The sequence below is a fragment of the Schistocerca cancellata genome, chromosome 4, assembly GCF_023864275.1.
Source record: "Schistocerca cancellata isolate TAMUIC-IGC-003103 chromosome 4, iqSchCanc2.1, whole genome shotgun sequence".
Lineage (NCBI taxonomy): Eukaryota > Metazoa > Arthropoda > Insecta > Orthoptera > Acrididae > Schistocerca > Schistocerca cancellata.
In genome coordinates this window covers 178,588,379-178,613,826 of record NC_064629.1, presented here as the reverse complement: position 1 = coordinate 178,613,826, position 25,448 = coordinate 178,588,379, and positions in this window count along the sequence as shown.

Here is a 25,448-nt window from a genome sequence, read left to right as displayed (position 1 = left end):
AGAGGCTTACCGACAATCGTTCTTCCTACGCACCATTCGCGAGTGGAAGAGGGTTGGAGAGATCCGATAGTGGTACCAAAAGTACCCTCGGCCACACACCATTAGGTGGCTTGCGGAGTATGATGTAGATGTATTCCTCTGCGCTGCTATTTGGCTTCCTTAATAAGCTTCATAGGCGACGAGGCATTTGACAATCTTAAGGGAATTCGGAGTGAGACGGCATCCTGTGACAGAGCTAAAGCTTGCCTTTTGCACTCCATCATGAGCCAATAATGACTTTAACATTCTAGTACTATGATGTAGGACCTTACCGACCTTAAACTGATTTTCTTTTTTTTACCGTATGAGAAGATACTTCGAGAACATATAGCCTATGCCATCCTTCTACAGGATTTTGACACTAAGAATCAACAAGTAACGATACTTTAGCGATGTGAGAACGCTTGTATGCTCCCATTTCTTCTGTCTTCGAAACTAATGCTCATAAAAGGAAGGAATCAACATTTCGTGTGGGAAATTCGAGGTGTATGGACAGCAATATCCCCGACTCGGATTGCGTAAAGTGGATTTCTTTCAACTAGGTAGTGTATGTTAAGGAAGCCCGCCCGGTTAGCCGAGTGATCTAACGCACGGCTTTCCGGAGCGGGAAGGAGCGCCTGGTTCCCGGCACGAATGCCCCGGCGGACTTGTGTCGAGGTCCGGTGAACCGGGCAGTCTGTGGATGGTTTTTAGACGGTTTTCCATCTGCCTCAGCGAATGCGGGCTGGTTCCCCTTATTCCGCTTCAACTACGCTATGTCGGCGATCGCTGCGCAAACAAGTTCTCCACGTACGCGTACGCCACCATTACTCTACCACGCAAACAAAAATGGCTCTGAGCACTATGGGACTTAACTTCTGAGGTCATCAGTCCCCTAGAACTTAGAACTACTTAAACCTCATTAACCTAAGGACATCACACACATCCATGCCCGAGGCAGGATTCGAACCTGCGACCGTAGCGGTCGTGCGGTTCCAGACTGTAGCGCCTAGAACCGCTCGGGCACCCCGGCCGGCACTACGCAAACATAGGGGTTACACTCGTCTGGTGTGAGACGTTCCCTGCGAAGGGGGAGGGGGGGGAGGCGTCGTGCGTCCACCGGGGGCCGAACCGCACAATAACCCTGGGTTCGGTGTCGGGGAGGCAGAGGGGTGAAGTGGACTGCAGTAGTCGTCGTGGGGTTGTGAACCACTGCGGCTGCAGTAGGGACGGAGCCTCTCCGTCGTTTCTAGGTCCCCGGTTAACATACAGCATACAACATATGTTAGGAATGGAATTGGAATTAGAGCTCTATATCCAAGCCGCGCCTGCTTTCCTCGCAGTGTCCTCGGAGATAGGGGCCAGCGGCAGGGGTGGTTAGGAGGATTTGGCCGACTTGATGCCGCGGCTTACCCGGTTGCGACCGGCAGGTACAATGAAAAGACTATAGCCGGTCGGCTCTCCAGGCACACAATACACTCAGTAGATGGCACTTGATTTACTGGAGGTGACTGGCCAGTATTGTGGTTTTGAGATGTCTGTTCAAGTAAGATGGTGAGTACTACAATTGTAGGAAACATCGCATGATGTACACTGATCGGCCAGAACATTATGACCACCGACCTACTATCGATATAAACCCATCCAGCTGATAGCAGAGTCACCTGGCGAGGAATAGCTGCTAGTCAGACACATGCGTGGTTTATGTAGTATCAGTTAACGTGCTGTCCGTGTGTGGAATGGGGAAGTCGCCCAATACATCTGAGTTTGTACAAGTTCAGTTTGTGATGCCCCGTAGGCTCGGAAGGAACATTTCGGAAACTCCACGACGTTTCGGGTGTTACAGTAGTGCTGTGGTGAATATCTGCAACACGTGGTGAAACCAAGATGAAACCATTTCCGATGTTGTGGGATTGGGCGGCGACCCTTCATTACAGATGTCGGGCATCATAGTCTGGGCAGACTGGTAAAACAGAACAGGCGGCGAACTGTGGCAGAACTAACATCAGACTTTAATGGTAGGCAAAATACAAGTGTGCCTGAATACACAGTGCACTGAACACTTCTAACGATGTGAATCTTCAGGTGGTGGCCGAGCAACTGGCTCGTCACAATACGCCAGTCTCTACTCTTCATGAACTGTGGTATCGTGTTGAAGCTCGGGCAGCTGTACCTGTACACGCAATCCAAGATCTGTTAAACTGGATGCCCAGGCGTATCAAGGCCGTTATAACGGCCAGAGGGGGTTGTTCCGGTTACTGATTTCTCAGGATCTATGCACCCAAATTGCGTGAAAATCACATGTCAGTTCTAGTATAATATATTTGTCCAATGAATACTCGTTCATCATCTGGATTTCTTCTTGGTGTAGCAATTTTAATGGCCAGTAGTGTATGAAGTGATACGTTTGTTAAGGACGATCCGCACCTGTCGGACGCCGTTTAGCACGGGATCCGTCCTAAAACTCGCGCAGCGTTCAGCTGTAAGACTGAAAAAAAATGGCTCTGAGCACTATGGGACTTAACTGCTGCGGTCATAAGTCCCCTAGAACTTAGAACTACTTAAACCTAACTAACCTTAAGGACATCACACACATCCATGCCCGAGGCAGGATTCGAACCTGCGACCGTAGCGGTCCCGCGGTTACAGATCGTAGCGCCTAGAACCACTCGGCCACTGACTACCGTCCCATATGGTCGCAGTGAATCAATAATTATCGATTCTGGGATCTCAATCGGCAGTTCAAAGATCCAAATGTACCTGATGATCCAAATGACACTCGTTCCCAAGTTTGAAGGAGCGACTGTTACATCGTTGATATGGCTATCAGAGTGTTGAAATTCAAAGCCCCTTTCAGCAGCGGAGATAGTTCTTTCTCATGTAGTTTCATCGGTCATCTTGACGTACGAGGTGCATTCAAGTTCTAAGGCCTCCGATTTTTTTTCTAATTAACTACTCACCCGAAATCGATGAAATTGGCGTTACTTCTCGACGTAATCGCCCTGCAGACGTACACATTTTTCACAACGCTGACGCCATGATTCCATGGCAGCGGCGAAGGCTTCTTTAGGAGACTGTTTTGACCACTGGAAAATCGCTGAGGCAATAGCAGCACGGCTGGTGAATGTGCGGCCACGGAGAGAGTGTTTTTCATTGTTGGAAAAAGCCAAAAGTCACTAGGAGCCAGGTCAGGTGAGTAGGGAGCATGAGGAATCACTTCAAAGTTGTTATCACGAAGAAACTGTTGCGTAACGTTAGCTCGATGTGCGGGTGCGTTGTCTTGGTGAAACAGCACACGCGCAGCCCTTCCCGGACGTTTTTGTTGCAGTGCAGGAAGGAATTTGTTCTTCAAAACATTTTCGTAGGATGCACCTGTTACCGTAGTGCCCTTTGGAACGCAATGGGTAAGGATTACGCCCTCGCTGTCCCAGAACATGGACACCATCATTTTTTCAGCACTGGCGGTTACCCGAAATTTTTTTGGTGGCGGTGAATTTTTGTGCTTCCATTGAGCTGACTGGCGCTTGTTTCTGGATTGAAAAATGGCATCCAAGTCTCATCCATTGTCACAACCGACGAAAAGAAAGTCCCATTCATGCTGTCGTTGCGCGTCAACATTGCTCGGCAACATGCCACACGGGCAGCCATGTGGTCGTCCGTCAGCATTCGTGGCACCCACCTGGATGACACTTTTCGCATTTTCAGGTCGTCATGCATGATTGTGTGCACAGAACCCACAGAAATGCCAACTCTGGAGGCGATCTGTTCAACAGTCATTTGGCGATCCCCCACAATAATTCTGTCCACCTTCTCGATCATGTCGTCAGACCGGCTTGTGCGAGCCCGAGGTTGTTTCGGTTTGTTGTCACACGATGTTCTGCCTTCATTAAACTGTCGCACCCACGAACGCACTTTCGACACATCCATAACTCCATCACCACATGTCTCCTTCAACTGTCGATGAATTTCAATTGGTTTCACACCACGCAAATTCAGAAAACGAATGATTGCACGCTGTTCAAGTAAGGAAAACGTCGCCATTTTAAGTATTTAAAACAGTTCTCATTCTCGCCGCTGGCGCTAAAATTCCATCTGCCATACGGTGCTGCCATCTCTGGGACGTATTGACAATGAAAGCGGCCTCATTTTAAAACAATGCGCATGTTTCTATCTCTTTCCAGTCCGGAGAAAAAAAATCGGAGGCCTTAGAACTTGAATGCACCTCGTACACTATGCTGTTTACTATAGATAGGCCTGTCCCAATGAGGTCTGTAGCACGGAAACGAACTCCATCCCTTAAAAAACGCTCTATTTCAAATGCCTTGGGTCTGGCATACGCGTTATCAAACGTAAATTGGATCACAGTCTTCCTGAAATTGTGTGCCATGCCGGTCTGTTCAGACAACAACACGCTCGAGGATCAGAGGCGTAAACACTTCCTCTTCCATGTGCTCTCGCAGCCGGAACAACAGGTCTCAACCGCATCAGTGCCTAAGGTAGGCTGTTTGCTGCTTTTTTGCTTACTCAGGTATAATTTTTAGTTTTTTTATGAAGATAAAATTGCAGTGACATAATTTAGGCACTGAATAACTTGTAAACTGAAATTCGTTGTGTGTCTGCTCTCGCTGCTACATTTACATACTTTGGAGGTAGTGCTGTAACGCTACTTCGACATGACCGCGGACAACGCATATCACAACTAGTTTTTGTGGCAAAATTGCGTAATATTATGCTATTTCGGGGCTATATGGGAACATTTGTTTTATGATTACTTTGTTTAATTATGAAGACTTTTGTTGGAAGGTTACCATGTTAAGTTGCAATTCATTTGTATTAATCAGTGTATATTTTGCTCGTTAGTTTGTTGAACACAGAAGATAAATATATGAAATAAGTTAATCATCAGCAATATAGTCTCCTACATTATATAACATTATTGAACTTGCGCGGCCGGCCGGTGTGGCTGTGCGGTTCTGGGCGCTTCGGTCTGGAACCGCGTGACCGCTACGGTCGCAGGTTCGAATCCTGCCTCGGGCATGGATGTGTGTGATGTCCTTAGGTTAGTTAGGTTTTAGTAGTTCTAAGTTATAGGGGACTAATGACCACAGATGTTAAGTCCCATAGTGTTCAGAGCCATTTGAATTACTTTTTTGAACTTGCGCTGTACTCATTTACTTATTTCGTTTTCTACACTCCTTTTAGAGCGCTGTTTTTTTCTGTTTCTTGCACTGTTTGCTTTTCTGATATGAAACTACGAGTTATTTGCAGTTTATCACGTACCATTGTGATTTTCGTATTTTGTAATTAGCGTTACGTTGTACTTTCATTTGCGTCATTATATATTCAAATGGTTCAAATGGCTCTGAGCACTATGGGACTTAACATCTATTGTCATCAGTCCCCTAGAACTTAGAACCACTTAAACCTAACTAACCTAAGGACATCACATAACACCCAGTCATCACGAGGCAGAGAAAATCCCTGACCCCGCCGGGAATCGAACCCGGGAACCCGTCAGACACAAATCGTCAACTTGACCACACACTACGAATGTAGCTCTTCTTGCCCATTATCTTCATTATTCGCAGCATTTCGCCTAATCCCGTATAAGCTCGAGCCTTATGAGGGTCTCTACTGAAGAGATCATTGGCCGTACTCGGATTAATTATACATGTGTGGTGTCTGTTTTTTCTGACATGTCCAAATGAACAGACACCACATATATAGGGTAAACCAGCTAAAACTTGCAACGCAAATATTGCGGAAATGCAAAGTGCTATTGATGTGCGGTTGTTACAGAATGGATTGGCAGTCACGGGCTTGTTTTGTTAGCTAATCAACAGATTGTAGTAATACTTAGAAAGTAATTTTTTTTGTTCAGTCATGCAGTTTTTGAAATGGAATAATGCCTGCTGTCATTAACAGACTAAAAGTAGGGTGCATTCGAATGTCAGGGATGTTCGTTGCAGGTTTCTAGTACGAGTCGTTTACGAGGTATCGTATTTTGAAAAGTTCCTAAGCTGATACTTGTACAGTACCTGACGTAGCACACACTAAAGAACAACCCAAGTGCATAGATTAGTTACGTCAATGCCGACCAGTAACGAGACAATTCACCATCACAGCTTGTGTTCAAAATAACCACCAGCAGTGGCAATACAGGCTTCCAGTTTGGTATGGATCGAATGCTGCACACGTACTAGCATTACAGCGGAGATGTCCGATTAGGCTGCAGAAATAAGTCGTTGCATATCATCAGGTGCGGCTGGTATGTCCTTGTAGACAGCGTCTTTCAGGATTCCCTACAAAAAATAAAAAAAACAAAAAAGTATATAGGCGTCAAATTCGGAGAACAGGGAAGTTACATGTTATCTGCCTCTAGTCCAGAGGTTTGGGAACAGTCCGTGAGGACATGCTGTAATTCTTCGTGCACTATGGACTGGGTAGTCATCATGTTGGTACCCGAGATTCCTCCTAGTCTGCAGAGAAACATCTAGCATCCGTGGAAGATGATCTGTTAGGAGGCTATGAAACTTGCTCGCGTTCGGTGTTCCGTCTATGAAAGACTGGCCTATGAGCAGATGGTTAATTACCCCACACCAACTCCGTGGACACTGACATTCCACCTGACGAAACCAACGGGGACTGTCAACGAACCAACAGTGCATGTTTCGGCGGTTTACCTGAAAATGATTGGTAAAAGTGGCTTCATCACTAAACAATGTACATGATACGTCTGGAGTATCCTGTCTTAATTCCCAAGCCGGCCGCGGTGGTCTAGCGGTTCTGGCGCTGCTGTCCGGAACCGCGGGACTGCAGCGGTCGCAGGTTCGAATCCTGCCTCGGGCATGGGTTTGTGTGATGTCCTTAGGTTAGTTAGGTTTAAGTAGTTCTAAGTTCTAGGGGACTTATGACCTAAGATGTTGAGTCCCATAGTGCTCAGAGCCATTTGAACCATTTAATTCCCAATTTCAGAAGTTAACACGATTCTCATAATCGTTTCCATGCAGCTCTTGATGGAGAGAGATGTTTGGAGGTGGTACCTGTGTCGATGTAGAATGTATGCGATACTTCCCTGACTCGTGCCACTTCCCTGTGCGATTTCGCGAGAGCTAACGTGCGGATCAAGTATAACAGCACCCCTCTTCTGTCGTCAAAAAATGGTTCAAATGGCTCTGAGCACTATGGGACTTAACATCTATGGTCATCAGTCCCCTAGAACTTAGAACTACTTAAACCTAACTAACCTAAGGACAGCACACAACACCCAGCCATCACGAGGCAGAGAAAATCCCAGACCCCGCCTGGAATCGAACCCGGGAACCCGAGCGTGGGAAGCGAGAACGCTACAGCACGACCACAAGATGCGGGCTTCTGTCGTCAATTGTTTCCTTCCGTTACGTTGTGAACGTGCTACACTACCACTTTCACGTAACTGGCTGAAGAGCTTGGTAAATAACTGTCGAGATGGGTGACATCTGTTGGGATATCTTTCCGCGTACACGCTACAAGAACGAACTGCATTCTTCCTAAACTCTCCACACACCTTGAAAATGTTGACTTTTTCTGTATTGGTAAATCCCATCGTCCACTCAGGACCTACTGCTTGGACTATCATACACTGACCAGCAATTCGCAGTGCACTCAAGGAACACACAAGCACACTGTAAACTAGCATAACAACATCGTGGCTCTGAGCACTATGGGACTCAACATCTTAGGTCATAAGTCCCCTAGAACTTAGAACTACTTAAACCTAACTAACCTAAGGACATCACACACACCCATGCCCGAGGCAGAATTCGAACCTGCGACCGTAGCAGTCCCGAACAACATTGTACCTAGCAACTATGCCGGTTGAATGGCACACACAAATGTCGGCATGGAAACTTTTCAAAATACGATATCTCATAAACGAGTTGCACTAGAATCCTACAAACAAACAAAACTGACATTCATTACTACTGGCCATTAAAATAGCTACACCAAGCAGAAATGCAGATAATAAACGGGTATTCATTGGACAAATATATTATACTAGAACTGACATATAATTACATTTTCAAGCAATTTGGGTGCATAGATCCAGAGAAATTAGTACCGAGACCAACCACCTTTGGCCGTAATAACGGCATTGATACGCCTGGGTATTGAGTCAAACAGAGCTTCGATAGCGTGTATAGGTACAGCTGCCCATGCAGCTTCAACACGATACCACAATTCATCAAGAGTAGTGACTGGCGTATTGTGACGAGCCAGTTGCTCGGCCACCATTGACCACACGTTTTCAATTGACGAGAGAGCTGGAGAATGTGCTGGCCAGGGCAGCTGTCGAACATTTTCTGTATCCAGAAAGGCCCATACAGGACCTGCAACATGCCGTCGTGCATTATCCTGCTGAAATGTAGGGTTTCACAGGGATCGAATGCAGGGTAGAGCCAAGGGTCGTAACACATCTGAAATGTGACGTCCACTGTTCGAAGTGCCGTCAATGCGAACAAGAAGTGACCCAGACGTGTAACCAATGGCACCCCATACCATCACGCCGGGTGATACGCCAGTATGGCGATGACGAACACTCGCTTCCAATGTGCGTTCACCGCGATGTCACCATACACGGATGCGACCATCATGATGCTGTAAACAGAACCTGCATTCTTCCGAAAAAATGACGTTTTGTCATTTGTGCACCCAGATTCGTTGTGCAGTACACCATCGCTGGTGCTCCTGTCTGTGATGCAGCGTCAAGGGTAGCCGCAGCCATGGTCTCCGAGCTGATAGTCCATGCTGCTGCAAACGTTGTCGAACTGTTCGTGCCGATGGTTGTTGTCTTGCAAACGTCCCCATCTGTTGACTCAGGGATCGACACGTGGCTGCACGATCCGTCACAGTCATGTGGATAAGATGCCTGTCATCTCGACTGCTAGTGATAAGAGGCCGTCGGGATCCAGCACGGCGTTCCATATTAGCCTCCTGAACCCACCGATTCCATATTCTGCTAACAGTCTCTGGATCTCGACCAACGCGAGCAGCGATGTCGCGATACGATAAACCGCAATCGCGATAGGCTACGATCCGGCCTTTATCAAAGTCGGAAACGTGATGGTACGCATTTCTCCTCCTTACACGAGGCATCACAACAACGTTTCACCAGGCAACGCCAGTCAACTGCTGTTTGTGTATGAGAAATCGTTCGGAAACTTTCCTCATGTCAGCACATTGTAGGTGTCGACATTGGCGCCAAACTTGTGTGAGTGCTCTGAAAAGCTAATCATTTGCATATCGCAGCATCATCTTCCTGTCGGTTAAATGTCGCGTCTGTAGCACGTCATCTTCGTGGTGTAGCAATTTTAATGGCCAGTAGTGTACATTACCCTACTTTTTGTTTGTTAATGTCAATACGCATTGTTTCATTTCAAAAGTGTACTTTGCACAAAAATACACTTTCTATGTATTTTTACAACCTGTTTATTCGCTAACCATACGAGCTCCTGACTACCAATCCATTTTGTGAAAACCACCCATCGATAACACTTTCAAAAAAATGGTTCAAATGGCTCTGAGCACTATGGGACTCAACTTCTTAGGTCATAAGTTCCCTAGAACTTAGAACTACTTAAAACTAACTAACCTAAGGACATCATCACACACACCCATGCCCGAGGCAGGATTCGAACCTGCGACCGTAGCAGTCCCGCGGTTCCGGACTGCAGCGCCAGAACCGCTAGACCACCGCGGCTGGCTGATAACACTTTCCTCTTTCTCCAATATATCTGGTATAAGTTTTAGGTGCTTCACCCTATATATTGTCGAATACGATTGGCATATACGTGACAGTTGATCTACTTCCTGGTGTGGTTCAGAATTCTCCTGTTAAGTTAGCTTGATATTTCGTTGTCGTTTCGAGTAAATAATCGGAATGATTGTGACTGTGGCATTGGGGTTTCAAATTTATTTTTTTGAATCCAACAGGATCATTCCTTACAGAATATGTAACTAATCTCATATTTAACATTACTAATTGTCTCTGTTAATCAACAACACTGCACTAAGATGGTACTTGTAGCAGTACTGGTTCACTAGGTAAGTGGTAATGTGGCCACTTCCTGCAGGAAACAGTTCTTTAGTCGCAGGCTCTAATGTCCCTGGAGACTTCAACATTTTATGTATTTTTTACTTCTTCTCTTACCAAGCTACGAACTGACCGTGCTGTGAACTTCACTTCCTTAAGTCTCATCGCAATTTTGGTGTAGTATCCCCTAGACATAAATCTGAAAAATTTAAGAAATTGTGACCTCGCATTCTTGTTAAAACTTCTGACACTCCACTCCTTTTCACGTTCTTCAGACATCAGCAAAAACACCCTGTGAGTGCGTCAGCGTCACTAGAATAAAATTTTGGGGTTGGGAGTGGTCCATTTTTCTGTGACAGAGCACATCGGTGTTTAGCTGTAAAATTGGTTTAATTTCTCTATTATTGTCAAAGAAGCAGACGAGTTTACATAGATTGTGACATGACAATTTCAGGACAGTTGTCAGTATAATGCATTACGTCCTGTTTAGCAGAAATAGCACTGAACACCACTACATTAAATTAAACAGATGGTTCTCTACAAGATTTTTCTTACTTCTAGACAGTGAAGTTGGCCAATATTATGACAAATCATCCGATTTCGGTTCTAAGTTCGGTACTATTTAGGACGACAATAAAGTCTATTACTCAAGGTTGCTCGAGTTCACAGTGGACGCAAGCTGGTGATCCAACAATGTTACGCCTCTACCATTGGCATTTACCTTTAGCTGTGACGTGCTGTCAGCTTCATGGCTGCTCTCGCCCTCTGAAAATACTATCAAAAAGCTAATCAATCTTTACTGATTTTATCAGCTGAAACTTTCCTATGTTTCTCGTTAGGCGAGAAACCATGCACTCATCCCTAGTCTGGAAAATATAGCGATATGCACGTGCATAGATGGAGCAGCATGTATGCTTCAATGCCCTCTCAGTTCTCGCAAGAACAATTAACTATGTGGCTGTTTCGCTTCTCCGTTATCGGAGCTCAATGACTCTTCAGCTAATTTCTAGCTGAATGTCAGCCAAAGTGAACGCAGTGTTCACACAAAACTCCTCTTTTGACGTCGTACAGAGCGCGATGCGCCCTGTTCTACACTTGACGCTATATCAGAGGAGAGTCCCAAAAGTTTTCGGTATTGTGTCTTTCGTAGCAAACGGTCCTCCACCGGTGTCCTTTTGTGCTTCACGTCATGGCTTTTCAGACCAATGGGAGCATTCCTTTCATCTTCTAGAAACTACCCCTGCCAATCGCAAAGGGCCTAGCTTTAAACTGCATCGCAACATCGCCCCTATTTTTCCTTCCGAGTTTATTTCAGCCAATCAGACATTTTTTGCCCACTCCTGACTCCTAAAAGTTACACGTGTACATCATGGGCCTTTCACGTGATCCACTGCGTCGGTGGTCTGTTTTTATCCATCTGGATATTCCACAATGCAGTTTTCTAAAGAATTTCTCTGTCGCAAGCAACGCCAGTCCGCTACCTGCTCCCCTCGTTGTATTGCCCAGCGCGTTCGTTGTCCCTCTTCCTGAGGGTCACCAACCCCTCTTAGAATCCTTCCATTGTATGCGGGCCGCGATGGTGCAAATCGCGTCTGCCCCCAAACTAAAACGTTTCTTCCAGCAGCTTTTTTCACCTTTTGCTCATTGACATCCAGGATTTGGATTTGGTGCGTTAATACTGTCGAATCGAGTGTCATCCCTTTGCATTTCATACTGTACATTCTGATTGGAAAATCTGCTCACTATCGCAGAAGTATGTCAGGTAACATATCCTTCTACTTGTTACTCTATATAAAATCTCATGTAAGGTGCGAAATTACCATTCATTTAAGCTGCCACCTTACAAACTTTAATTTTTTTTACTTATACCTATACACATCTTAGTATTTTGTGAGTACAGATTTCAATTGCTTATGTGTCAAATTGAATAATTTGGTAACTGGGTTTCTTTTTGGGTCTACCCTCATAGCCAGGTTAATATACTTTCGTGGTAATCCCAAATTGCTTATTGAATAGGTTCAAATGGCTCTGAGCACTATGGGACTTAACAGCTGTGGCCATCAGTCCCCTAGAACTTAGAACTACTTAAACCTAACTAACCTAAGGACATCACACACATCCATGCCCGAGGCAGGATTCGAACCTGCGACCGTAGCAGTCGCGCGGTTCCGGACTGCGCGCCTATAACCGCGAGACCACCGCGGCCGGCCTTCTTGAATAGGACATAGGAATTCTCTAGTCACTGACAACATTGAGCTCAAAAGTGCCTTATATCTTCTTAGTGTGTGATTTTTCAGCAGGTCTGTGTTAGAGATAGTATTTGTTTTATTAGATTAGACTTTTGTCCTAAGGCTATCCTGGTAAACTACAAGTAATTTGGCAGGCCAGAGTGGCCGTGCTGTTCTAGGCGCTACAGTCTGGAACCGCGTGACCGCTACGGTCGCAGGTTCGAATCATGCCTCGGGCATGGATGTGTGTGATGTCCTTAGGTTAGTTAGGTTAAAGTATTTCTAAGTTCTAGGGGACTGATGACCACAGCAATTGACTCCCATAGTGCTCAGAGCCATTTGAACCTTTTTTTTCTTTTGCAAGTAATTTGTATTAGAACAGATGTAACAGAAAAAAATAAGAGAGAGTTTGATCATCAACAATATATTCCCCACCCCCATTAGCTGAAACAGCTTATGATGCTCAGGCCATTTTTGCATTTCACGCCTGGAGAAAGCTACTGGTTTGGTGATAAAGATGTCGTCAATCCAAGTTTAAAGTTCATTTTCGTTCACAAAGAAATCTTATTGATGGTTGCTCGATAAGCAGAGAAAAAAAAATAAACGTTTGAGGGCGCTAGATCAGAAGAAGAAGTGTGATAGGGATTGATTTACAGCCAAGCTACTGGTCTCGTTCTTTTGTGAAATCAGCAGAGTGTAGCCAAGCGTACTCATACAGTAACAATACTAGTTACAGTTTCCTTGGTCCTTTCCGTACGTTGGACCGCAAGGCGCCTCTGTTGTTGAAACAGATGCCAAATGCGATGGACATACTTCTGGGCTGCAGTTATTAACACAAAATACCTTCTCTGTGCCACTAGATGCATAATGTCGTTACTATTGGAGCACTCACACTGGCGTATAATTTTGCCTTTTTTTGTTTCTGTTAGGGCCAATCATTATCTCCTGTTTTTGAATTTTATACACAGTGGTTCTAGTCTTCTGACCGTGCTGATTTAGGTTTTCAGTTATTTCCAAAAATCAATCTTTTTGCCGTTTGTTGCTTGTCTGTCTGTCTGTCTGTCTATCTGTCTGTTAAGACTTCTTTTTTTCAGGAAGGGATAGAGTTATCGAGTTTAAATATACGTCAAATACTAATATCTATATTTCCTAGACGGTGCAAAAAATTTAAGCTTCTAAGTCAATGCAGTCAAAAGATACGGCCAAAAACGTCACATATTTTTATACTCACAAACTCAATCATCAAATCGTGCGGCTGAAGCATCGCTACATGCGTAGCACATGGTGGTCTGGCAGTTAAGCGCGTGGCTGGAAACCGAAAGGTCACGAAATTGATTCTCGGTCGGATCAACTATTTTTCAATTTCCGTGTTAACCTAGGCTTCATCTCTCAACACTGTGAGGAGAAAAGGACCGAAGATATCTTCAGCGGCTTTGGCCTAGGACTTATTTCTCAAAAAATTCTGCTACTTCCTAAGTATAAATGCAGACATCCTGTATAACCGTTTGGTGTCCAGATTTTACCGAATTTTTTACATTTTTTGCTCGTTTTTCTACATTTTTCTATACTCTCCACATTCCATAAGTAAATGTTCAAGGGTATATACGCTATTATTGTTTACATTACCATCAAACAGTAATACAGAGTCCCAACCCACCTGGTGTCGGTGGAGGGAGCGAATGGGGACTCCCATGGGAAGACAACACGTGACATAGAGTAACTGTGCCGTGGGGGTGTGTTTACAACAGAGTAACGTCAACACTCTACCCCCCCTCCTCCCCCCCTAACACACACACACACACACACACACACACACACACACACACACACACACACACGCCAATACATGTTCGTGCCTGTGTTTTATCATTGGCTTTGACACTTAATGTTGACTTTTGCTGTAAGAAGTATAGTTTGTAGATTCCGTGGCTGGTAAAGGGATTCCGTATCGCCGTTGGATGGTAATATAAGCAGTAAGATCATTTATCCAGCTGTACTATCACGCTAAAAATATCCTAGTGACCTGAATTGCGTTTCGCCTGATTTGTATGAAACCCACATAAATTAACTGTCTTGAAGGTCCTCTGCTCTCTTTTCCATGCAGTCGTTTAAAAGTTTGCCTATACAGAATGTTTACTGCAAGAGGCCAAAAGAAATAACTGCTCTGTATGACTATCAATCCAGGTGAAAATTAATATCATGATAGTACAGATATCACAAAACACGTTATTAGAGATGACACAGCCATTACACTTGTAAACTGAAATTTATTACGATAAATGACATTTCAGAAAGCCAGTTTCATCTTGAAACTACATTACGAAAATTTTCTACTGGATTGGGACCCGGGACCCCAATCTAGCAACTGTTATTGCTGTTATCTAAGCACGAAATATCTTAAATATGGTTTCAGCCACAAGTAACAATATGTACCCTGGTATAAAATTGAAATTATGCAGCATAGAGTTTTGTGTTTTGTCAGGGAATTCGAACCCTTCACCTAATCCAATTGTTAACCAAGCACAATCAAATGTAAGAAATCGTAATTTTCACCAATAACGAAATGATTGAAACTGAAATGACGAGACGAAAAAGTCTTGCCGTGCCGTTATTAGAAAATGGCACCTGTCACCGTTGGTTTCTAGCCACGAATAGACCTTAAAATTAGTTTATTTTACCCTTAGCGAGATGTGCACATATCTGGACTGGAAATAACGTGAAGAAACTTTCCGTGCTGCCTGGAAGCCAAACCCTGCACACATCATCGTTTTGATTACATACGAAGAGACGTTTACTATCGGAATCTCTTTCACCAGCAACTAAGAGTGGTATGTTTGAATCTAAAATGATATGTCGAAACTTTGTGTCTGACTGGGAACTGAAACCGGCACCAGTAGTTACCGTTGAAAAGCACGGAAATCGTCGAAAATTATTATTTTTCAACTGCACTTGGAAATGAGCGTACTACAGTTTCAATTGATGTGATGGAATATTTTGTGGCAGACCAGATTTCGAACCCAGACATGCGCCTTTGGTGGATACCTTGAGGACTATCTCAGAGGGGCCAAACCTGTTGAAAAGAGAGATCTGGCTTCGCATCGCAGTCCAGCACCAATATTTTCAAAATCTCAAGTTCAAACTCAATAAGAAGTAACAGCCCTTTGACCTCAATAATAATTAAAAAAACGGTTGTGTAAGGATGGTTCATGGTGACAGCCTCACCCTAACGTGACTAACGCTCTGTCATCACCCAGCCTACGCCGACTCGCCTGCGGTAGGTAGCGAATGGATATCAAATTCAGTGACGATATGGAGTCATGGTGCAACCCTACATCGTTCAACAGACGTTACCAGGTGTGAAAAGGGTATGTTTGTGCTTGTTAATACTGGTTTTCTGACGTGTGAATCGAACCCAGGCCTTAGAATTATGTAGCAAGAATCATTCCAGTAGACCAGCAACATACACGTGATATTGGTTTACGGTTGCGTCGTAGAGAAGGATGCTCGACACTGAAAGATGATTATGATTCTCTGAAAGTTGATTAGAACCGTATCGAAACATTCATTTCAAACGGTTCAAATGGCTCTGAGCGCTATTGGACTTAACTTATTAGGTCATCAGTCCCCTAGAACTTAGAACTACTTAAACCTAACTAACCTACGGACATCACACACATCAATGCCCGAGACAGGATTCGAAACTGCGACCGTAGCGGTCGCGCGGTTCCAGACTAGAACCGCTCAGCCACTTCGGTAGGCACGCCAAATTTAACCGACAGAAAGAAGATGCTGTGATATACAAATTAGCTTTTCAGAGCATTCACACAAGGTTTGCGCCAGTGGCGACACCTACAACGTGCTGACATGAGGAAAGTTTCCAACCGATTTCTCATACACAAACAGCAGTTGACCGCCGTTTCCTGGTGAAACGTTGTTGTGATGCCTCGTGTAAGGAAACAAATGCGTACCATCACGTTTCCGACTTTGATAAAGGTCCGATTGTAGCCTATCGCGATTGCGGTTTATCGTATCGCGACATTGCTGCTCGCGTTGCTCGAGATCCAATGACTGTTAGCAGAATATGGAATCGATGGGTTCAGGAGGGTAATACGGAACGCCGTGCTGGATCCCAACGGCCTCGTATCAATAGCAGTCGAGATGACAGGCATCTTATCCGCATGGCTGTAACGGATCGTGCATCTACGTCTCGATCCCTGAGTCAACAGATGGGGACGTTTACAAGACAACAACCATCTGCACCAACAGTTCGACGACGTTTGCAGCAGCATGGACTATCAGCTCGGAGACCATGGCTGCGGTTACCCTTGACGCTGCATCACAGACAGGAGTGTCTGCGACGGTGTACTCAACGACGAACCTGGGTGCGGGAATGGCAAAACGTCATTTTCTCGGATGAATCCAGGTTCTGTTTACAGCATCATGATGGTCGCATCCGTATTTGGCGACATCGCGGTGAATGCACGTTGGAAGCGTGTATTCGTCATCGCCATACTGGCATATCACCCGGCGTGATGGTATGGGGTGCTATTGGTTACACGTCTCGGTCACCTCTTGTTCGCATTGACGGCACTTTGAGAAGTGGACGTTACATTTCAGATGTGTTACGACCATTGACTCTATCCTTCATTCGATCCCTGTGAAACCCTACATTGCAGCAGGATAATGCACGACCTCATGTTGTAGGTCCTCTACGGGCTTTCTGGATACAGAAAATGTTCGACTGCTGCCATGGGCAGCACATTCTCCAGATCTCTCACCAATTGGAAACTTCTGGTCAATGGTGGCCGAACAACTGGCTCTTCACAATACGCCAGTCACTACTCTTGATGAACTGTGGTTTCGTGTTGAAGCTGCATGGGCAGCTGTACCTGTACACGCCATCCAAGCTCTGTTTGAGTCAATGTCCAGGCGTATCAAGGCCGTTATTACGGCCAGAGGTGGTTGTTCTGGTTACTGATTTCTCAGGATCTATGCACCCAGATCGTGTGAAAATGAAATCACATGTCAGTTCTAGTTTAATATATTTGTTCAATGAATACCCGTTCATCATTTGCATTTATTCTTGGTGTAGCAATTTTAATGGCTAGTAGTGTAAATAAAATGTCGTGACTAGGGTCTCCCGTCAGGTAGACCGTTCGCCGGGTGCAAGTCTTTCGATTTGTCACCACTGCGGCGACTTGGCCGTCGATGGGGATGAAATGTTGATGATTAGGGCAACACAACACCCAGTCTCTGAGCGGAGAATATCTCCAACCCAGCCGGGAATCGAACCCGGGCTATTAGGATTACCATTCTGTCGCGCTGACCACTCAGCTACCGGGGGCGGACAACAAACTTAATTATCTTTGTGGATGATAATAATAATAATAATAATAATAATAATTGGAAAACCACACTTAATATCCAAACAATTTCAAATAATATCACATCACAGCCAATACAGATTAAGCGTGGAATATACCAAGGAGACGCATTAAGTCCTTTCTGGTTCTGCCTTGGTCTGAACCCACTATCCAACATGCTAAACAATACAAATTATGGATACAAAATTACTGATACATACCAACACAAAATCGCACATTTGCTATACATGGATGATCTAAAACTTCTGGCAGCAACAAATCAACAACTCAACCAATTACTAAAGATAACAGGAGTATTCAGCAGTGATATAAATATGGCTTTTGGAACAGACAAATGTAAGAAAAATAGCATAGTCAAGGGAAAACACACTAAACAAGAAGATTAAATATTGGATAACCACAGCGACTGCATAAAAGCTATGGAAAAAACAGATTCCTATAAATATCTAGGATACAGACAAGAAATAGGAATAAATAATACAAATACTAAAGAAAAACTGGAAGAAAAATGTAGACAAAGACTAAGAAAAATACTGAAAACAGAATTGACAGCAAGAAACAAGACAAAAGCTATAAATACTTATGCTATACCTATATGGACCTACTCATTTGGAGTAGTGAAATGGAGTAACATAGACCTAGAAGCACTCAATACACATACACGATCACAATGTCACAAATATAGAATACACCACATACATTCAGCAACAGAAAGATTCACAGTAAGCAGAAGGGAAGGAGGAAGGGGATTTATCGACATAAAAAACCTACATTATGGACAGGTAGACAATTTAAGAAAATTCTTTATAGAACGAGCAGAAACTAGCAAAATACACAAAGCAATCACTCATATAAATACGTCGGCTACACCATTGCAATTTCATAACCGCTTCTACAACCCTTTAGATCACATAACATCAACAGATACGAAGAAAGTAAATTGGAAAAAGAAAACACTACGTAGCAAGCACCCGAATCATCTAACACAGCCACACATCGATCAAGACGCATCCAACACATGGCTAAGAAAAGGCGATATATACAGTGAGAAGGAAGTATTCATGATTGCAATACAGGATCAAACAATAAACACCAGATATTACAGCAAGCATATTATTAAAGATCCCAATACCACAACAGATAAATGCAGAATTTGCAAACAACAAATAGAAACAGTAGACCACATCACAAGCGGATGTACAATACTAGCAAATACAGAATACCCCAGAAGACATGCTAATGTAACAAAAGTAACACATCAACAACTTGCCATACAACATAAACTAATAAAACAACACGTTCCCACATACAAGTATGCACCACAAAATGTACTGGAGAATGATGAATACAAATTATACTGGAACAGAACCATTATAACAGATAAAAGAACACCACATAACAAACCTGACATCATACTCACCACTAAAAAGAAGAAATTAACACAACTAATCGAAATATCCATAACCAATACAAGAAATATAGAGAAGAAAACAGGAGAGAAAATTGAAAAATACATCCAACTGGCTGAGGAAGTCAAGGACATGTGGCATCAGGATAAAGTTGACATTATCCCAATTATACTATCAACTACAGGAGTCATACCACACAATATCCACCAGTATATCAACGCAATACAGCTACATCAAAAAAATGGTGCAAATGGCTCTGAGCACTATGGGACTTAACAGCTATGGTCATATGTCCCCTAGAACTTAGAACTACTTAAACCTAACTAACGTAAGGACAGCACACAACACCCAGTCATCACGAGGCAGCGAAAATCCCTGACCCCGCCGGGAATCGAACCCGGAACCCGGGCGCGGGAAGCGAGAACGCTACCGCACGACCACGAGCTGCGGACACTACATCCAAACGTATATATACAACTACAGAAATCTGTAATTATTGATACATGTTCAATTATCCGAAAGTTCCTAAATGCAAAGTAACATATGCCGTACAGTTAAAAGGAAGTCACGCATGATCAAGGTCCGCGTCATTTTCCATTTTTAACCAGACATAACGTCTGAGAAAGGAAAGAAATAATAATAATTTCGTGTTACTCAGTGCCCTGGTGCAAGTCTTCTCATCGTGGATGAATCTCTGTACTAATGGATAATTTTTCTGTACTGTAAAGGCATCATGACTTCGAATGTAACTCTAGATGTTCCCTCCATGCTCATCTTATCAAGGTGATAGACTACCATTTACACCATTTTTCTAAAAACGTATAAAAACTGGCAATAACGAAACATAGAAGTTATGTCATACATTGTAATGAATTTGTTTATGTCTTCCACTTTACTGAGTAACTTTTTTTATTTTTTTATTATTATTTTTTTTTTTTTGCGAAATATCATATGACACCGTGAAGTCACAGTATTCCTACCAACAGATCAATGTCCTCGTTGTAGCAAATACGCCTCAAAGTCATGTAGGGGTGTCGTATGGTGTATGTAGTGGGCTTACTTATCATATTGTTATTGGAAAGGCAATCCCAGCATGGGGTGGTGAGAGAATATAGTATTAAGGTTCGCTTTATAACTATAATGTTTTAGTATGTATACGAATGAAATATTAGTAGAGTAGACAGTGAGTAACTAACCCAAGATCCAAGGCCTGGAAGTAATTAAATATGAAATATGTCAAGGATGTTCGCCATAAAGTAATTTATCAGTCACAAGTGTGTATATTCTCAAGTGTGAGGTTTGATGAGGTTTTGACTTACATTCATACGGCAGAAAAAAGAAGTCCATACAGAAATCACATTTAAAGAAATTTAAGGTCGAACAGGCAAACAGCGATGCTCACTGTTGTGTTGTACACAATATCTCGGCTGAATTCCGTGTTGCACATAGGTACGACCTTCTATTAATTGTAAGAAAATTACATTTCCAAAGTCAGTGAGGAGTGAAGATACTCAATGAGATTGCTGTTTTTTAATGTAGCAGTTGTTAATGGCAGGAGGGAGTGGAAGTCTCTCTACATATAAATCGGTTCGTCAGAAAAGTTGCTGGGGTTGGATACCTTCTTTAGAATCATGGGTGTGAAACTCGTTTATTATTAACTAAAGTTATTCACTCGCAGCTGTGACAGGCAAAAGCCCAAACTTTTCAGAGGATTTTGCTCGTGTTAAAAATACGAAAATGTAAAAAAAACTAGTAAAAGTATATCTGACTGTATTCAACTGAGTTGCTGTTTAACGAGACTGGATCCGTATTATCGATGGCTATGTCCGGCTCTCTGTTGTATTTACCATGTGGACGAGAGACAGATAATGTCTATGTCGTTGGATCACGATAGGTTGGGTGGGGGATAATGAGATGCCAGGCCCTACACTTAACATATAACCTTTATAAAATGCATTTCCTATCCTATAACTTTTTATGACGAAATTATATGCATTGTACATTTTTACAAATGTTTTTCAACTTCCCGGCATTAGTAAGAATATCCCTTCCAACGATAATGGATGATTCGTGCTATCTTAAGGTGCAAGATGACTTTGTTATCGTAGTGACGAAGTGTGAGGGGTGCGAATAAGGCGAGCGTGGTCGCTCACCTGTCGTTACAGATTACCTGTCTGATGCACGAAACATGATGTGGTGGCGGTACACACGACTCCACAGAGTACCGCACCGCAATCGATAAGCCACGCTCGAAACAGTACAGCAGCAGTATGGGTTGGCAGTACGAACTATACCAAGGTTCGCCAGGGGCCGCAGCTGCCAACCCATGGGCATCATGTGTGTGGATAGAGACTGGTCGATGCCTCATTAAATATCGGAGCAGTGAGCTACGGCGGACAATTCTCTTCAGTAGACCGAGTCGTGTACAGTCTCCAGTTACCGCCGAGTCTACAAGTTGAAGTGTTCGTTCGTCGTCTCTGACACTTAGGCTCCATTGACATCGAGGCCAGCTCTGGACTCTACATAGGTATCACTCAGAGGCACAATGACAGGACATTAATATTTTAGAAGACTTGTAATAAGTTCAAAAGTCTGACTGTGCTAGGCGTTTCACAAGAAGAACCATAATTTGAGTATTTCTTTATATGTAGTAAATATCATTATATTACTAACTGATAGGAATCGTTCTGATTGAAGATAACCTACGCCGTCCTCGTGCATTCCCAACACATTATGTACTTCAAACCGGAAATGATGTGTCGCCTGATGCTTACCCATCTGGATCGATCTAATCTACAATTGCGGGTACCTGTTCCTTACATAGCACGTTACATACAGTACTGGCCATTAAAATTGCTACACCAAGAAGAAATGCAGATGATAAACGGGTATTAATTGTACAAATATATTATATTAGAACTGACATGACATTACATTTTCACGCAATTTGGGTGCATAGATCCTCAGAAATCAGTACCCAGAACAACCACCTCTGGCCGTAATAACGGCCTTGATACGCCTGGGCATTGAGTCAAACACAGCTTGGATGGCGTGTAAAGGTACAGCTACCCATGCAGCTTCAACACGATACCACAGTTCATCAAGAGTAGTGACTAGCGTATTGTGACGAGCCAGTTGCTCGGCCACCATTGACCACACGTTTTCAGTTGGCGAGAGAGCTGGAGAATGTGCTGGCCAGGGCAGCAGTCGAACATTTTCTGTATCCAGAAAAGCCCGTACAGGACCTGCAAGATGCGGTCGTGTATTATCCTGCTGAAATGTAGGGTTCTGCAGGGATCGAATGAAGGGTAGAGCCACGGGTCGTAACACATCTGAAATGTAACGTCCACAGTTCAAAGTGCTGTCAATGCGAACGAGAGGTGACAGAGACGAGTAACCAATGGCACCCCATACCATCACGCCGGCTGATACGCCAGTATGGCGATGACGAATGCACGCTTCCAATGTGCGTTCACAGCGATGTCGCCAAACACGGATGCGACCATCATGATACTGTAAACAGAACCTGGATTCATTCGAAAAACTGACGTTTTGCCATTTGTGCACCCAGGTTCGTCGTTGAGTACAATATCGCAGGCACTCCTGTCTGTGATGCAGCGTCAAGGGTAACCGCAGCCATGGTCTCCGAGCTGATAGTCCATGCTGCTGCAAACGTCGTCGAAATGTTCGTGGAGATGGTTGTTGTCTTGCAAACGTCCCCATCTGTTGACTCAGGGATCGAGACATGGCTGCACGATCCGTTACAGCCATGCGGATAAGATGCCTGTCATCTCGACTGCTAGTGATAAGAGGCCATTGGAATCCAGCAGGGCGTTCCGTATTACCCTCCTGAACCCACCGATTCCATATTCTGCTAACAGTCATTGGATCTCGACCAACGCGGGCAGCAATGTCGTGATACGATAAACCGCAATCGCGATAGGCTACAATCCGACCTTTATCAAAGTCGGAAACGTGATGGTACGCATTTGTTTCCTTACACGAGGCATCATAACAACGTTTCACCAGGCAACGCCGGTCAACTGCTGTTTGTCTATGAGAAATCGGTTGGAAACTTTCCTCATGTCAGCACGTTGTAGGTGTCGCCACCGGCGCCAACCTTGTGTGAATACTCTGAAAAGCTAATCATTTGCATATCACAGCATCTTCTTCCTGTCGGTTAAATTTCGCGTCTGTAGCACATCTTCGTGGTGTAGCAATTTTAATGGGCAGTAGTGTACTTTGAGGTTTTTACCTCTATAAGGTGAAACGTAGCAGGCAAACTATAGGTACTTACCATTAATCGCTGTTGACGTGCTGTCGCCCATCAGCCGCTTCCACCAACCCGGTTCAAGGAATACTGAAGATAGACGTAGCGGGTATGAGAACCATAGCTGCAGGCGAATTGCTGGCCGGTCATCGTGCTCCTGCGCCAGACGGTGCGTGTGTGTGTGTGTGTGTGTGTGTGTGTGTGTGTGTGGACGCTGGCAGCTTCAAAAGCTCTAAAGTCGTCTGCCATTACTGTCATTTTGTGTAAGTTTTTTGCTTAATCTTGCAAGATAATCATTTTCTCGTGTTTTATTTCACTTCTACAATCTTCCTGTACCATTGCCGTTCCCATCTGAATAAAACTTCTAGAAGTTTCCTCGATCATTTTTCTATACGATATAACGTCAAATCGTAATTTCGCCGCATGATGCATTGTCATAATGACTTCACCGTAAATTACAGGCAGCATATCTCTTCCCTACCATATTTGTCTTAAATCGAAGGAGGTGTCGTGACTTCGGGGAGTCGATGTTCTGGTATGATGACAACCTATTACCCAGTCTCATTTGAGTGGTTGTGATCATGTTCATATTTATTTATTTATTGCTTATTTAGCCTTACCAGATTAGGGCCCTAAGAGCATCTCGTAGATCTGACCAGGAACAATGGATATTACATTAACAATCACAATAATAATTATTTACATCATTAATAAATTAATAATTGGCAATAATAATAATAGTACCACTAATAATGATGATAAAATAATGAAACAGTTGGGAATGGTATGGATTAGTTTTTATACAATAAACTCAATAATAATAATTTGTGTTATTAATAAAGTGTAATAACTGTCAATAATAAAAATAATAATAATACTAATAATAATAACAATAACAACAATTAAAGTAAATTCTTTCTAGAACGAGCAGAAACTAGCAAAATACACAAAGCAATCACTCATATAAATACATCGGCTACACCACTGCAATTTCATAACCGCTTCTACAACCCTTTAGATCACATAACATCAACAGATACGAAGAAAGTAAATTGGAAAAAGAAAACACTACGTAGCAAGCACCCGAATCATCTAACACAGCCACACATCGATCAAGACGCATCCAACGCATGGCTAAGAAAAGGCAATATATACAGTGAGACAGAAGGATTCGTGATTGCAATACAGGATCAAACAATAAACACCAGATATTACAGCAAGCATATTATTAAAGATCCCAATACCACAACAGATAAATGCAGAATTTGCAAACAACAAATAGAAACAGTGGACCACATCACAAGCGGGTGTACAATACTAGCAAATACAGAATACCCCAGAAGACATGACAATGTGGCAAAAATAATACATCAACAGCTTGCCTTACAACATAAACTTATAAAACAACACGTTCCCACATACAAGTATGCACCACAAAATGTACTGGAAAATGATGAATACAAATTATACTGGAACAGAACCATTATAACAGATAAAACAACACCACATAACAAACCTGACATCATACTCACCAATAAAAAGAAGAAATTAACACAACTAATCGAAATATCCATACCCAATACAACAAATATACAAAAGAAAACAGGAGAAAAAATTGAAAAATACATCCAACTGGCTGAGGAAGTCAAGGACATGTGGCATCAGGATAAAGTTGACATTATACCAATTACACTATCAACTACAGGAGTCATACCACACAATATCCACCAGTACATCAATGCAATACAGGTACATCGAAACTTATATATACAACTACAGAAATCCGTAATTATTGATACATCTTCAATTACCCCAAAGTTCCTAAATGCAATATAACGTATACCGTACAGTTAAAAGGAAGTCACGTTTGATCAAGGTCCGCGTCACTTTCCATTTTTGACCAGACATAACGTCTGAGAAAAGAAAGAAATAACAATAATAATAGTTTCAGATCCCATATATATTATAAACGCGAGAGCTTGTGTGTATGTTTCTTACTGTATCATGCTGAGACGGCTGGACAGATTTGGACGAAATTTGACATGGATATAGCTTATACCCTGAATT